Below are 14,785 nucleotides of genomic sequence, written 5' to 3'. Positions count from 1 at the left end.
TGTTCTCTTTTCCACCCAAAAATACCACAGAAGGAGGAAGTTCACCACAAACTCCAAGTCATATTGGTTTTAAAAAGAGACAGAATAGTAACAAGACTAAGTCTTTCCTCTTTGCTTACCCAATTCTCTGTCTAAAAGGTTATTAAGCCTTTGGATCATCCCCATTTACAAGTCCCATTCACGTTAACTTATTTTTTAGCACTGCTTTCAATGAAGTACAGGGATTCTTACACCAGAGACTAACAAAACTATGGCAGTGTGGGTCTACCCATGGCCTTGCGGTATCTCCTAGCACCCAAAAGATTAAGCATGTAGACAGACAAGTTCACCTGTAGACAGCGCCATAATCATTCATGAGAGGTTACTACAATTTGACACCTTATTACCCATGTGCTCTAAATTCTGATTACAACTAAACTGCAAAAAAACCCTGCAAGATATTTCAAAGAGGAGTTTTACAAAAGCTTACAAAAATTGGAGGATTCAGGTGCTCAGGTTGTCCACTTATGACACTGGCTATACAGGATACATATACATGGAAAGCAACAGATTAGATCAACATGCCTGTAGTAAAAAGTAGGTATGTATCCCCATTCACTCTATTCCACTCAGGTTTTTGCACTAATCTCATTAACAGCTTCCAAGCATAACCCAATAGTAGTTTAAAGAGCAAAACCAGCACCTGCCACAAGACATTCTCCCTCTTTCTTCATCCATGGGAAAACAGATGGAGGTACTCTTACTTCACTCTGTGCCTAGCTTGCTACTGGAGTCAGATCAAAGAGCACACCTTACATTTGAATGGAATGCAAAAAGATCCGAGCTGGTTCATAGATCCTGTGAGGGCTTGTCCAACAGCCTTCAGCCAGCTATTAGCAAAGCTTTATCCTCTGCACACAGTTTTTCCTTGCTACAAGAAACGTCATGCGTGCATGTCAGACTGTCAAACAACGTGTCCTACCTCAAGCTACTGTGAACAAGAAAAACTCCCACGGTGACTTGATATTCATGAGGAAACAAGTACAGAAAAACAAAAGTGATTTTTTTTTTAAAGAAGCTTTTCCCAACTTCAAATTATTTAACTTAAAAAGGACAAAATGGCAGCCAACTAACTAAGCGCAGCCAGTGAAGACAATTCTGGCTCCCAGTACGGCTCCTGCACCCCTCTCTGATCTGAAAGCTGCCTCTTCATATGTTTGTATGATGCTGGGCTTATCTGGAAGCCCATGCAGCTGGGAACTGAAAAAGTTAAATTACAATTCGGTTGGCTCCAAGTTCCTCTCCCTAAGGAGGGCATCCTTTAGCCAACTGAACTAAGCTGAGCATGTCTGAGAGAATACATTAGTTTAAGGAACTGGATGCAAGAAAGCAACCAGGGCAGATGCAGCTGGAGACATGAATTAGGACCAGAAGCAGAGGTTTAAATGAGAGGGAAAAAAGAGTAAGGGTAAGAAGAATCAGGAACTAAAGTACTCCACACAAGAAAGATTTGTAGGGACACAATGGGAAGGAGCTAATTAGCAAAATTAAAGAGAGCTAGAACCAGGAACTAGCAATGCTGCAGGAAGGGCCGCAGGCCTAGCAATGAACAGCAGCAGCAGCACTGTCACGCCAAGCTGGTGGTGAGCCCAGAACTTTCTAGGGCGGGCCAGCCGCAGGAGCTCGGCACATGCCGACAGCCCCGCCGCCCCTAACACTGGGCCCACGGGCTGCCCAGCGCCTCAGGCCGCCCCCACCGCCAAGCCCCACCACCGCTTACCTGCTGCCTCAGCGGTCGCGGCTCCCAGGGCGAGGCGGACCGGCCGCGACGGGCCAGGCCGAAGCGCAACGGCCGGGCCGGGCCAAGGCGGACAGGCCAGGCCAAGGCAGACAGACCAGACCGGACCAGACCAGACCGGACCAGACCGGGCCGGGCCGCGCGCCCCCACCCGCTGGTCACGGGCCGAGCCCACCCACGTGAGCGCGCGGGCGCCTCAAGCGAGGGGCGGCCCCAGCGCCGGAGCCTTCGCGCGGACCCTCCGCGGCGGGAAGCGGCCGGGGGCGGGGCCTCGCCGCGCGCCACCGCCCGCCTCCGCCCCCGGCCGCCGTCGCGCCGGGCTGAGCGCCCCGGGCCCGGACCGGCGGCTGCAGCGCCCCGGGCAGGACGAGGCGCTGCAGCAGCAAACCCTCGGAACGGCGCGGGGCCGGGGTCGGCTGGCGACGGGGCTGGGGAAGTGCTGCAGCAGCTCTGCCCTGGGGGGCAGCGGGGGCCGGGAACCTTCTCGTGGGGCCCCTGCGAGATCCGAAATGACCGAGCAGTGTGTGGTGCTTGTGACAGCTGGGGACTGTCACCTGGCTGAGGAGGAGGGTGCGGTAGTTCCAGCTCCGAAGAACAAGGAAATTACCCAGGGAGAAGTGTGAGGGGGAGAGGGGGTACAGGACTTGAAGAGACACAAAAACCGCTTCAGAGGATGCCAGCGTGGTGGTGGGAGAAGCAGAAGAAGCCGAGTATTAAGATGTGAAAGAGGACAGGATGATGGGGCGGGGGAGGATTGTTTGAGACACAACAGACAAAGGTGGAAAGGTCACTAGATTGGCCGGCAGCCCCTGGGACTGGGTGAGTGCGATTAGCAAAAAGTGGATGGTCCACAGTAGATAAAAGGAGCCCATGCCCTTCCTAGGAAATCTGACTCGCCAGAAGACCTGCAAATTGCCCACAAACTCAGCTGCAGCTTGTAGCTTCATTTCATGGACAACTGTGAGTGAAGATGATGTGAATCTGAACTTAGTTCTAGTGTCTGCTGTTAGGGCGTAAGGAGAATGGTTTGAAAGGCCCATTTCGGGGATGGCTGCCAATTCTCAAGGAAAGTCCGTTTTACACGTACAATACGATCATCTGCTGGAAATGAATTTTCAGTTGTGCTGTGCAGCAACCTCTGGAGTCAGCCGCCTGCTAACAATGGGTTCTATGAACAAGAGAGAAGATGCCCAGGGAGTCGCCCTGCTCTGGGGCCAAACTCCAGGACTACAGCCTCAAAATGGTGGGGCTCAGATGCTAACGCTAGGGAGGCCTTGATCACAGAGAGATGTAAATTCACTTTCTGTAGCTGCTAAGTGAATAAAACTGCAGACAGTGACCAGGTTAACCTGGGGGAGAGGTGTAAAACGGGGGGAGCTGATAGATGCTGATGCTGTATCAGCACTTCTACGTGCTCCTGGCAAGTTAGAAGCCATTGCCCACAGTACCACTCAACTGTACAGTGTGTCCATACATCACACTGTGTGCTTTTTATTCATGGGATTTTATGATAGCATCTTTTTCTGTTTTGGTGAACAAGGGAAACATCCCGTTACAGAGAAAACCTAGAAAATTTGATCTGCATATAAAGACTAAATATTCAAAAAATATTTTTAACACGGCCATGCGTATAAATCATGATCTGACTCATTAGTTCAGAACACTTAGGCTTGGGGTTGCTGTCTCTCAATTAGATGGATAGCAGTTAAGCTCAAAGACCTTGTCTTTGTTGCATGTGTCTGAAGAACAATGAATACTTGGGCCATGATACAAACAAAAGCTCAAATCCTTGCTCAAACTTCTATGCATGTTTTCCACATTGGGAACCAGATCAATATTTTTAAATTTTTTAACCAAACCTCTGAAATTCTGAAGTGTGTTACTAAGTATTGGGGGCTACTGGCAGGCCTGTACTACCTTTCTAGTCTTCAGGTTTTATTACAGACACTTTGCAGAAAGGCTGTCAAATGTTGTTTGTTCCATTTCCACAAAAGCAACCTTTTCAGGGCATCACACTATACTTGGGGAAAAGATAAACTAGAGCAAGATCAATACAGTGGAAGCAGAAAAGAGCAGCTCTTTGGATATTAGCTCTATTTGAGACTGGATTTTCTTCTAAACTCCCCAAATACCCCACATTTCTGTGGCTGATCCATGTACAAAGACAAAACACTGTTGCAATCAATCAGCAATCTTTAGATGATTTCCTCCTAATTGCTTACATCACCCATAAGCAAAATTTACACCTGGAAATTTACACCTACTCCCCCACAGTAGGCTGTTGGGGAAAATCACTAATTGTTCTACCAACCTGACACCAATACTAATTGCCATGTTCAATTTCATCGCTGCTGCTCCTGAATAAGCATCCTACTATTCTGACCTTTACCTACTCTAGAAGTGCCCTCTAGTGTGGTTTCAGAATATCTAGTCCATGCTTTTCCCACTTTTGTGGGACTAAATGAGAGGGTTTGTATTTGGTCTGAAATATTTTTACAGGTCCATAGAATGTTATGACATAAGCCACTGCAAAAAATACTTTGACTGAAAAATTGATGGTGATTGTGATTTTTTTTGTAAAATTGCTGAATTACAGTTATGGCTGGTTTCACAGGCATATTATCTGTTTTATCCCCAAAATACAAAATAGCAAAATTTACTAAACATGTCTGAATTTTTTATGACCATTATATCTGCCTGTGAAGTGATGCTATTGTTGGGTTCTTTTTCTTGACATAGATGGGTTTAGAGCATCACTGGGAAAAAAGTATGATCCTTCTACTTACTTTTTCAGTTTCTTATATTTCCAAACTTCTTATATTTATCAAAGTAATTTTTTTCCTTTCTACTACATTTTTAGTAGCTTTTTGGCCACAATAAAAATTTTCTGAAATGCTCAAGTGATTCTTACTTTTCTATTTGAATTACTTTTCTTGCTGATTCAACCCTAAGAAATTTGGCCCTTTTAAGGCTATTCACAGTCTGACTAATGAACGTGCTTAGATCATCTCAGAGCATATGTTTCTGGAAGCTTTCCTGGCTGTGGTGCACAGTCTTTGAAATAAGCTTCCTGTTTAAGCTAATACACTTATTTACCTTCAGTAGTGTGCACACCATGAAAGCTAATAGACTCAGGCACCAAATGGGTTTGTTTTTTCCAAACTGAAGGCAGAAATGGGAAGAGTACAGGCTGTGGACTACTATCATTGTTTCAGACATCTAGCAGAGTCATGAAATTCTCAGAACTGACTTGAAAGAAATACCAAATATACAAATATATGTTCTGGTCATACCACTGGTCCATCTGCTTTTATTGGTAGCTGCAGTAAATGCTTAAGGAAATAGCTTGAGAATGTAAGTGTAAGAATAGGGGGAGTACTTTCCTAGTATTAGCTTTCTGGAATTCAGTAATGTTTGTTTTAAGAAGAACAGGAAAAGAAAATTTAGAGTGAGAACAACGGAAATAAAGGACAGCCCAAACTATCCAGCTGTGGAATGATTTCAAAGGAAGAGTCCTGTCATTTGGCTCATCTTTACACAAACAAATTTAAACACTAGAACTGGGTCTCTCAAATTCTCCTCTACAGTTCACAGATGGTAATGAAACTCCAATACCTTTTTTCCCATTTTTCCTAACCACTTCATCCTATTCCATTCTTAATGGACTTTTCTTTTACTTCTAAGACCTGGGAAAATGTAGAAGTCTATTTAAAACACTGGCAACTTTCCAATCAGCAGTAGCAGCTGTGGCTGGGATCAGCAGCTCTCCCGACAGAAATTTTCTCTTGTGCTACACATACAGTACCACAGCATGATTGCATCAGTGTATTTCCCTCAAACTCTCCATTTCATGTCTTTCTATCCCCAGCCTTATATACCTTCTTTCCCCTGAACTCCTGCACGCGCTCCATTTTCATGTTGTGTATGTGTCTGTGTGCCAGTATGCCCTTTGCAGTAATATTCTCCCCTCGCATCATTGTGTATCTCTTTCTGCACACATTTTTGCCCAACCTGTAGTGTCTCTGAGTTCAGAAATGAGTGAATCCCCACACCATGGGAATTTTAACCATCTTTAAAAGTCAGCTAGTAACTAATTCTGAAGAAAACAATTTGTTTATATGACCATTATGCATAATGGATTTCTTTTCATTCTTCTGGCATGCCTGAAATTGGTGTCAATTGAGAAATTTTCAAGCCAGAAGCAGAAAAGAAGTGCTCAGGGAGGCATGGGAAAGGAAGAGCAAATCAGATTCTATCATGATTGGAATAAGGTTCCATGTGAAATAGGACCATCCTAGTAAAGTATGTCTTAGTACTGCTGTGATTTTCCTTTTCCACACCACAAATATTTTAACTTAACAGTCCCCGATGAGTGCTTCTTACAGGGGTTAGTAGGAATTGGGGAAGGGGAGGAGGGTTATAAAACTAGTGAAGTTTTGTATATTGAAGCATACGATAAGTAGTGACTACAGACACAGGCAGATTTTACTTAGCATGAAAAAGGAAATTTTGGTCTTAGTGGCAGGTTCTTGACAAAAATATCAGTCACTGACTTCAGTCTTAAAATCAAAAGTACTTGACTTTTCTACCCTGATACAGGAACAGTTGAACACCTTTATGAGTTGCCAAATGTATCTGAATTAGTATGAGTAAGTCTGTTCTGGAAGGACATTTTGTACATCTCTAACATGCTAGCAGTTGTTACAGATGCAACAACTTTGTATAAATAGGACAAGAATAGCTTTGGATACATCATTTTTTAAGAGTTCCTCCTCTTCTTCCTAGCAAATTTCCATGGAAGATGCACGCAAAATTCAGCACCATTTCATTTTATTTGAGAAACAAGCATTTACATGATAGAATTAAGCTCATTTTGGACCCTCCCTTCTATTTTGTCCTTGCAAGGGAGTAACTCAGGGTAAAATTCAGAAAACTAACTATTTAGACTCCTCTGTCAGTGACTGAGATTCTGTTCCTCAGCAACAGCTCATCCTGCAGGGACACTTGCATTTAACTGGTGCTTAGACTCTGGACCACAAAGTTCCCACAACATTCATAGTGTGTGTAAAGAAGCTGCCCAGTCAGAGGAGTGGGATCTTATCTCTGCCTATACCCCTAGACCTACCAAGCAGGCATGCTCTGAAGACACCTTATATATGTAAAAACTATTGAAGTCAACATGCAGCCCAGCAGAGAAATTTACTCTGTGAGTGAGGAGAAGAAAGGCAGTCTATCACATGGCTAACTTGAGTCATGCTATTGGATGCGGAGCCATTACCATTATGTAGCCTGTAGAACAGGTTAAATAGCAGAGAAATCTTCCCAAAAAATTAATAAAATCATTTACCGTAAACTCGTTGGATTGAAGATTCCTTGCAACAGAACCCAAAACTTCTCTTAATAACTGAACTCTGTGTCCAAATATTCTTCTGATACAACACAGGCAGAGTTCTTCTGTGCCAAGAGAAAAATCACATTCATAGTAAGGGTATGGCAGGCAGCTTGGTGGTCCCCCAGATATAACACTAACCAAATGCTACTAATAGTGTAGCTTTTTAACTCCAGAATGCTGTTTGTCTGTTTGTTTTAAAAGCTATCTTTCTTGATTGAAAGCCATCAAGCATGCAGTGAAATAGAAAAAAAAAAAAAAAAAAAGGGGCTTACTAGACTTTTTCAGTTCCCTTGTTTTCTTCTATTTAACCAACAAAAGGAACAAATTTACACTCTTTAAGACAATAAACAATACATGTTCAGATATCCATCTGTCTTGGGTTCTAGTGAGCATTTCTCTGTGATACTGAGCACCTGCTACAGTTCATACATTATCTCCTGCTGCTGTCATTATATAGTGAACTCGAAAAAAATGTCTAAACCTCCATCAGTTCCTAGCTTAAAGTAGTTTTGTGGAAGCAGACACTTCCCTTTAAGGACTTGTGATGTCTGCTGGGCTACCCCATCCATCATAATGAGATGCAAGCCCTGGAAGTGCTACTCCCTGCTGCTTATGGTCTTCACCTTCCATTGCTGGAATGATTATGCCAGCTAGAGGTAGATCTGAACTGAAGCCAGAATCTGTTGGTGGGAGCACGCCAGGCAATACATCGCTCATTCATTCCCTAGGAGCTGACCCAACTTACAGAACTCACCAGTGGAACTGTTATTTCTCCATTGTGTTACAAATCATCACTGTCCTTTATGTCAGTAAAGTGAAATGCAGAAATTATGTGGCACGTTTCACCACTCAGATCTCTTATTTCACATTCCAGTCTTGACGCATTTTTGAAGGACCACAGAAATGTGTAGTTTAAAACCTGTCTAGTAAACTTCCTTGATCCTAAGGCATACGCTTTGAATTTAAGTAACTTTCTTTTTTCCGTTGCTCTTTGGAACAGTTTCCTTTTCCTACTTGGCTCAGAAAATTTTCAGATCAAGACAGCAGCAACAGCACATTCCACCCTGGGATGCAGATTGTGAGTCAGGGCCTTTGGGACCCCTGTGCTGACTGGATGAAATTACATGTGCCCCCAGGCAATTGCCCCAGGGGTATTCCTGGAATGGCCGGCAATGCTTGCAGTACCCTCCAGTACCCTGAATTTCTGATGTCGAGACACAGTGCAGGAACCCTGTTACCCTCCAGGCAAAGAGCAGAACTGCACACCCTCGCCTAGATCATAGCATAAAGCACAGAGATTAGCAGAGCTTTTTATAGGCTTTCTCTAATAAACAGTCCCAGACCACTATGAAATAAGTCACTCTTAGACCCTTTTTTATGCGTTAATTTTTAATTCCCTAAAGAGAAGAACAGATTTACATAGGAGTAAACCACAAGGCTAAGCTAGGACAAGTACTCAAGAACTTACAGTTCTGGAATCACTCCAGTAGCCCAGTCTCTGCAGAAAATCTCCACTTTCATGCTGGGCCTCATGTTGGTTGTGATACATGCCTCACAGACCTGTGAAAGCATCCTGAGCCCAGAATAAATGAACATACAAAAGCCAGAAGCTCTGGAAAAACAGCCTTTTCACGTGTCCTTGAGCATGAAGATCAGGGAGCACTGGCAGTACCACACGGCATTTGGTCTGTAAGCATGAGGATTATAATGTCAGTCCTTCACACAGAGAAGTCTGGAAATGTAGGAGAAAAGTACACGTGCCAGTATGCATCCACTTCTTGGTATATGCAGTCCAAGAAGAATTTGCAAAGTCTGTAAAAGAGAGTGTTGAATCCCGTGCCATCCTTCCCTACTATAGTCTTTCATTTGTACTTAGTCACATTCTCCACTATGGCCAGTATAGCATATTTGAAGAATAAAATGGGTTTTTAAGGCCTGATGCTTGGGCCATATTCTTTGCATTGCCTGACTGTTACCTGACTTTGACACTCTAAGTAAGCATTTTAGGATATTATAGTTTTGGAGTATTAAGATCTTACTTTATAATGAGAAGTACAGGTAAGGATCTATCTTTATGTTTTTTTCCAGCAGTGCATACAGCAAGGTTTCTAGTTTCTACCTTGTGGTATTTTTAGTTTCAGAGTGAAAAGCAGCACACTGATTTTGGAGGGATAGGGTTCAGGTTGAACAGGGCATTCTTATTAGTGGTGGAGGAATGCTAAGGCACAATTATTTTTTAACATGCCACGTATAAGTGAACATACCACAGAACTGAACAAAACATGCATTTGGATCCTCTCCTTTTAGGTCAAGGAAAAGTGTTTACTGCTGAGAGAACAACAGCATGTTCTCCATTGCAAAGCAGCATGGCAAAGATGAAGATGGCTCCTCTTGGAATAATTATCATGAAGAAATCTACCTTAGCTCCAGAACAATTTCAGTTATGATGTGAAAGAGCACACAGTAAGTCTCTAAAGACAACATGGAGAGGAAGTCTAAGGATCACATACAAAAAAAGAGGGAGTAAAGGAGCAGGTAGGCAGTGCCAGGATATGTTGTACTTCAGGAAGAGCATCTCAGCTCTTTGAATCAAGGCTCATTAAAGACTCATTCTACAGATGCCCTTTTCAAAACATTTTTTACTTTGTGTTTAAAGCTTGTGTTGTAATATGCCATATATCCTGGAAATTGTCCATTTATAAGGACAGAAAGGCCATGTGAAGAAACAGTATCTCACACTATTATTGCTGGCATGTTTTTTAAGCTATATAAGGGGTTTGTGTTTTAAAGCATGGTAGGAAAGAAATGTATATTCAATAACATAAAATCAGGCTGAAGAACAGGCAAATGCCATTCACTTCTGTGGTCTAAGCATTCATATTCAGTATTTGGTCACAATGTAATCCACAGCGGAGACTCTTAGGCCTAGGCCAAATAAATTAATCCCTGTACAGCTGTTCCGGACCCCCTATGATTCATCATAGAACTAGTTCCATACCTCATTTTCCATGCTGACCCAACCAGATAGATTAGCTCAAAATTATCTTCGCCATCGTACATAGCAGAAGAATTCCTTCTCATTAAACCCTGAGCAACAGTTTTGATAACCTGTTTTTCCTTAGTATTTTCCACAGTTTGACAGATCATGTTATTACCCTCTAGCCCAGGTTTCCTGGGAAACAAAGCATCTCCTTACTCTTCTAATCCTTCAGGGAAATGAAGCCCAATTAACACATTTCATGGGCATTCATTACATTTTATCATACATAGTCCATGGACCTATCCACGTCAACTGCCCAGAATGTGCTACTGCTTAATGGGTAGCAAAACCAACGCAACCTGCTTTTTGTAACAGTCACTTCTTGTCCAGGGGCAACATTAACCACAGACAAAGTTTCCTTTCCGGGCAATGCTTTGTTTCATCCCAAGTAAAGGAAACGCTCCACTTCTGAGAACTGGATGTTGCTATGGCAAAAATGTGTGAAGGGGGCCCTTCACAAACATGCAAACCAATTCCAACTTCTATTATATATATTTGTCTCCTTTGATTTTCTGGAGGGGAGTGCATTCTTTTAAGTTAAAGATGATATTAGATAGTTCACTATGATATGGAACCTTATTTCTGTTCTTCCTTTGGTAGGGAAAATTTAGTGGAAATGTTCCTTCAGAACACATGCAGTCCTGCCTAAGAGGCTGTGCATGCTGTGACTATTTACATGAGCTTGCAAACTATGTCATCATCAGTCTTTCTGCAGACAAGCCCTGTTCACTGAACTCACACACAGGATGGTCGTTTGTGCAAATACTAAGGACCACTCATCTGCACCTTGCAGAGGAACTTACCTTAGCAGGAAGAGTTGCTGAATCAAAGTGGATGTGCAACTCACATAATTGGAAATCTATCTCAGTAGAGAGAATTCAGGCCCAAAGAGCAGCAGGAATCTGCAAAGAGAGTATAGTAACTGGTAATTGGATGAATACCTCTTGTTTGTTTAGCGGAGAGCTGCGAGGGGACTCAAAAAGCCAAACTGGGACTGAGAGCTACTTACTGGGAGAGAACAGAAAATAAAACAAAGTTGTCTTCTATCCTAATTCCCATTTTGGCCATTAAGAGGAGATGCTAGAGATAATACCTGGATCATGCTTGATGTAGAAATTAAGTAGTTTGCAGCATTCTGTGATTTTACAGACTTGGAATGCTTTTTCTGAAAAGCAGGTTTCAGAGATAGGCCAGGATTTGAAGCACAGCAAATTCTGGACACTCCTAAAAAGAGAAAACCAGGCCAGTGCAGTTGTTGGGGGTTCCAACCATAATTGTCAGCAGCCTCGTATAAGCTTTGCAGACTGATCTGTCATGCAAGTTCCTGATGCTAAGCAAGTAAATATATTTTAAAAAATAAAAAAGTGTGAAAGAAACAAAGGAGCAGACTATTTGCTCAGACAATTGGAGAAGCACAGTCCCTTCTCACCTCCTTTGTAGTCCAGGGAGCAATTCCTGAGCTGCATTCTGAGACAGAGGCAGTCTTGCCAGGTCCAACATTCCGACAATTACTCAGTGGAAATGGAAACAGCAATACAGATGCCAGTGGTATGATGCAAGTTGCATTGTCCCTGTCAGAATGGGAGTCCATTATGGTTTCTGGGCTGTTTTCTTGGAATTTGAAGTCAGTTGTAGTTCCATGTAAATTACATTTTTAAGCCAGGAAATAAAATATTTTTTTTTTAAAGGGAGGTCCTCCTCATTCCCTGGCCTACGCTTCTCTGAAGGGCTATTTTGGACCTTGAACAGGGAATTTGAGCTTAGCATGCATAGAATGAGCTGAGAAACAGGAAACAGATAAAACAAGGGGAAATGGTTTTAAACTGACAGAGGGGAGATTTAGATTAGGTATAAGAAGAAATTCTCCCCTGTGAGGGTGGTGAGGCCCTGGCACAGGTTCCCCAGAGGAGCTGTGGCTGCCCCCTCCCTGGAAGGGTTCAAGGCCAGGTTGGACGGGGCTTTGGGCAACCTGGGCTAGTGGAAGGTGTCCCTGCACAGGGCAGGGGGATGGGACTGGATGATCTCTAAGGCCCCTTCCCACCCAAACCACTCCTTGAGTCCATGAAACCTGAACAATCCTCTGCAGAGCTAAGAAGCATGCATATGAAAGTTTTGCTGTTCATAAAGCATAAAACTGGAATAATTGTAGGCGCATGCTTGTAAAACACTTAGGAAACAGTTGAACACCAGAAAGAAATAACAATATTGTGCCCTCCTAATCTCTTAAAGGTCAATGGGTTAGCAGAGAACAACTTGGAAGACAGTGAAAAACAGAGTAAAAGTAGGTCAGACCTGGAAGGAGAATTGTAAAATTCAGGCCTGTAGAGATACATTTTAAATGTTTTAATTCTGAAGTCAGTTTAGGGATGATCTTTATGGGATTAAAAACTCAGGCTTTCTTCTAGTAATTGAAATTAAACAGCATTTGATTGAGCAAAGATAGCTTCTTATCCATCTGTCATTACAAATAAAAGTAATATCGTATGTTTAGCAGCATCTAAGTATCTAGTTCTGCAGTTGGGTAACACTTCTTCCAAAAGTTTCCCAGTATGTTCTGCAATGAGAAAATAACCAAAACCAAATGGTCTTTGCCCCAGAATCTGCATAATTGTAAATCTAACTGCAAAGAAATTTCCAGTTTAGAAAGCTATTACAGATATCCATATGCTGGTTTCATCTAAGATATACTATGTAAGAATCTATGAGGGAAAGTACACTTTGATCACAGAAGGCTCTTTAATATATGAAGCAAAACAATCCATGGGTTTTGAAGCTGGACATGTTCAAGATGGAAATAAAACGTCAGTCTTCACAGCAAATATGACTAATGAGCACAGCTCATGAAATTATGTTATGAATTGTCTACCAGCTGAATGTTTACTTCACAATTTGATAATCCCATTGAAAAAAAACTATTGAGTCCCTTCTTTCCTTAATCATATTGATTGCTCCATAATAGCCTATGAAATTACAATATTAATCACCTTGTAGTTTTCCTCAAAAATCTCTTAGAACCTGGAAATGACCAACATCATTCTAACAGATGCCAGGGTTGCACCGATTACCGGAGAAAAGCAGCGCGCGTGAGGTGGAGCAGGGGGTCGGTACCTGCGGAGCCACCGGGTTTGGGGTGAGCCGGGTCTCCGGGGCGGGGCAGCTGCCCGGGCCCCGCTGCCGTGTCAGCGCCCGCCCCAGGCGCCCCGGGCGGGCGGGGCGGCTCGGACCGGCCCCACCGCCCCTCGCGGCCGCGCGGTGCACGCCGGGACACGGCACCGGGCGTGGCGGCGGCTGACGGCAGAGGGCGCTGCCGCGCGCGGAATGAGGCGCGCCCGTCCCGGCAGCGGCGGGGCCGGGGGCGCCACCGGGCGCCGGGCTCTGCCTTGCTGCGGGCATCCGCTCCGCCGAGGGGCCGCTGGCCCCATTCGCAACCGGGCACCGGCCCTGTGCCGCGGCCGAGGCTCCGATCCCGGGAGCGCCGCGGGGTCTGCGGCCGAGCCGGCAGCGGAGCGCGGAGGAAACCTGTCCCGGTAAGCGGGACCTGCAGGGTCCTCCCGGAGGTCCGCTGGGCTCTGCGCTCCTCAGCGCCGCTGGTACCAGCGCAGCCCCGGGCCGTGGCACCCGCCGTGCGCTCCCCCGGGCCGTGACACCCGCCGTGCGCAGCCCGGGGCGGCCCCGCGGGAGGAGCCCGTCAGCTGCCCGCGGGAAGTGGCGTCCTGGCACTGGGAGGGAAACTGGCCCCGCACCCAGCGCCCACGTGGAGGGCTGGGAAAAGGGCAAGATATGGACCCCCCACACCCCCTGCCACTAACTCACTGAATAATTTGTCTGGTCTTCAGTTGTACTCTGGAGAGTGAGTGTGCAAGCACTTGATTACATCTGCTTTCCTGCCTAAATGGGTTTCCTGTGGTGATTAAGGTAGCACCCGTGGCGTGCAGTCAGGAAACTGCTCCCCCCGCCAAGGTAAGGTCTCCTGTCTCCGCAGCTCCTCCCCTTATACTCACTCAGATTCTCCCTTGGCCCTCCTGAATCTCTTTTACTATCATCAGCTCACAATGAGCTCCATTTCAAAAAAAAAAAAAAAAGTACTTTTCTGAAAGAACACATTTCAAGAACACATTTCATTTTAATCCTGGTTAGCTCTACCCAAAATAAAGGCACCAAGAACCACGATCCTCGGTCACATGCACATGCAGGAACTACCCTGCCACCAAGAGCACGCACCCGAGTAGACAAACCAGGGCTGGCAGGGTAAGGCAGATGCCCTGGATCCTGCAGGGAGACACACGGCAGAGCTCAGGATAGACAGTGTGACCCTCCCACGACCCAGCTCACTGCCCACCCAGTAAAGCTGTGGATACTAGTTTAGACAGAGGTGACTTCTGCCTTCTGCTTTCCGCTATTGCTTACTCATCTGTCTCCTAGATGAAAAGGTTTTATCAACAGCTAAATTAAAACTCAAATGTGAGTTTCATTTGTTGCCCTTGGAACCTGGATTGCAATTTGCAATGATAGAAGTTTGCAAATAGTGTTTATTCAGATCCAGATTTTTGTTTTAAAACCAAAAAAAAAAAAAAGG

At 44.5% G+C, this 14,785-nt stretch overlaps 1 protein-coding gene across 3 annotated transcripts in view; it reads right to left on the bottom strand.

The window, feature by feature from the left end:
* Positions 1-14,785, bottom strand: part of LOC141954386 (uncharacterized) — a 123,725-nt gene that overhangs the window by 104,112 nt on the left and 4,828 nt on the right. For all 3 annotated transcript variants that reach the window (XR_012632159.1, XR_012632160.1, XR_012632158.1), the window contains exons 3-6: positions 11,639-11,780; positions 11,013-11,111; positions 8,638-8,856; positions 7,125-7,231 (exon numbers count right to left, since the gene is read on the bottom strand). The gene's annotated coding sequence lies outside the window, so the exon portion shown is untranslated. The remainder of the gene's footprint in view (positions 1-7,124; positions 7,232-8,637; positions 8,857-11,012; positions 11,112-11,638; positions 11,781-14,785) is intronic.

Source organism: Strix uralensis, chromosome 24 (assembly GCF_047716275.1).
Source record: "Strix uralensis isolate ZFMK-TIS-50842 chromosome 24, bStrUra1, whole genome shotgun sequence".
Classification (NCBI taxonomy): Eukaryota; Metazoa; Chordata; class Aves; order Strigiformes; family Strigidae; genus Strix; species Strix uralensis.
The sequence above is the reverse complement of the archived record's forward strand: the minus strand, read 5'-3'. Positions and strand labels throughout refer to the sequence as shown.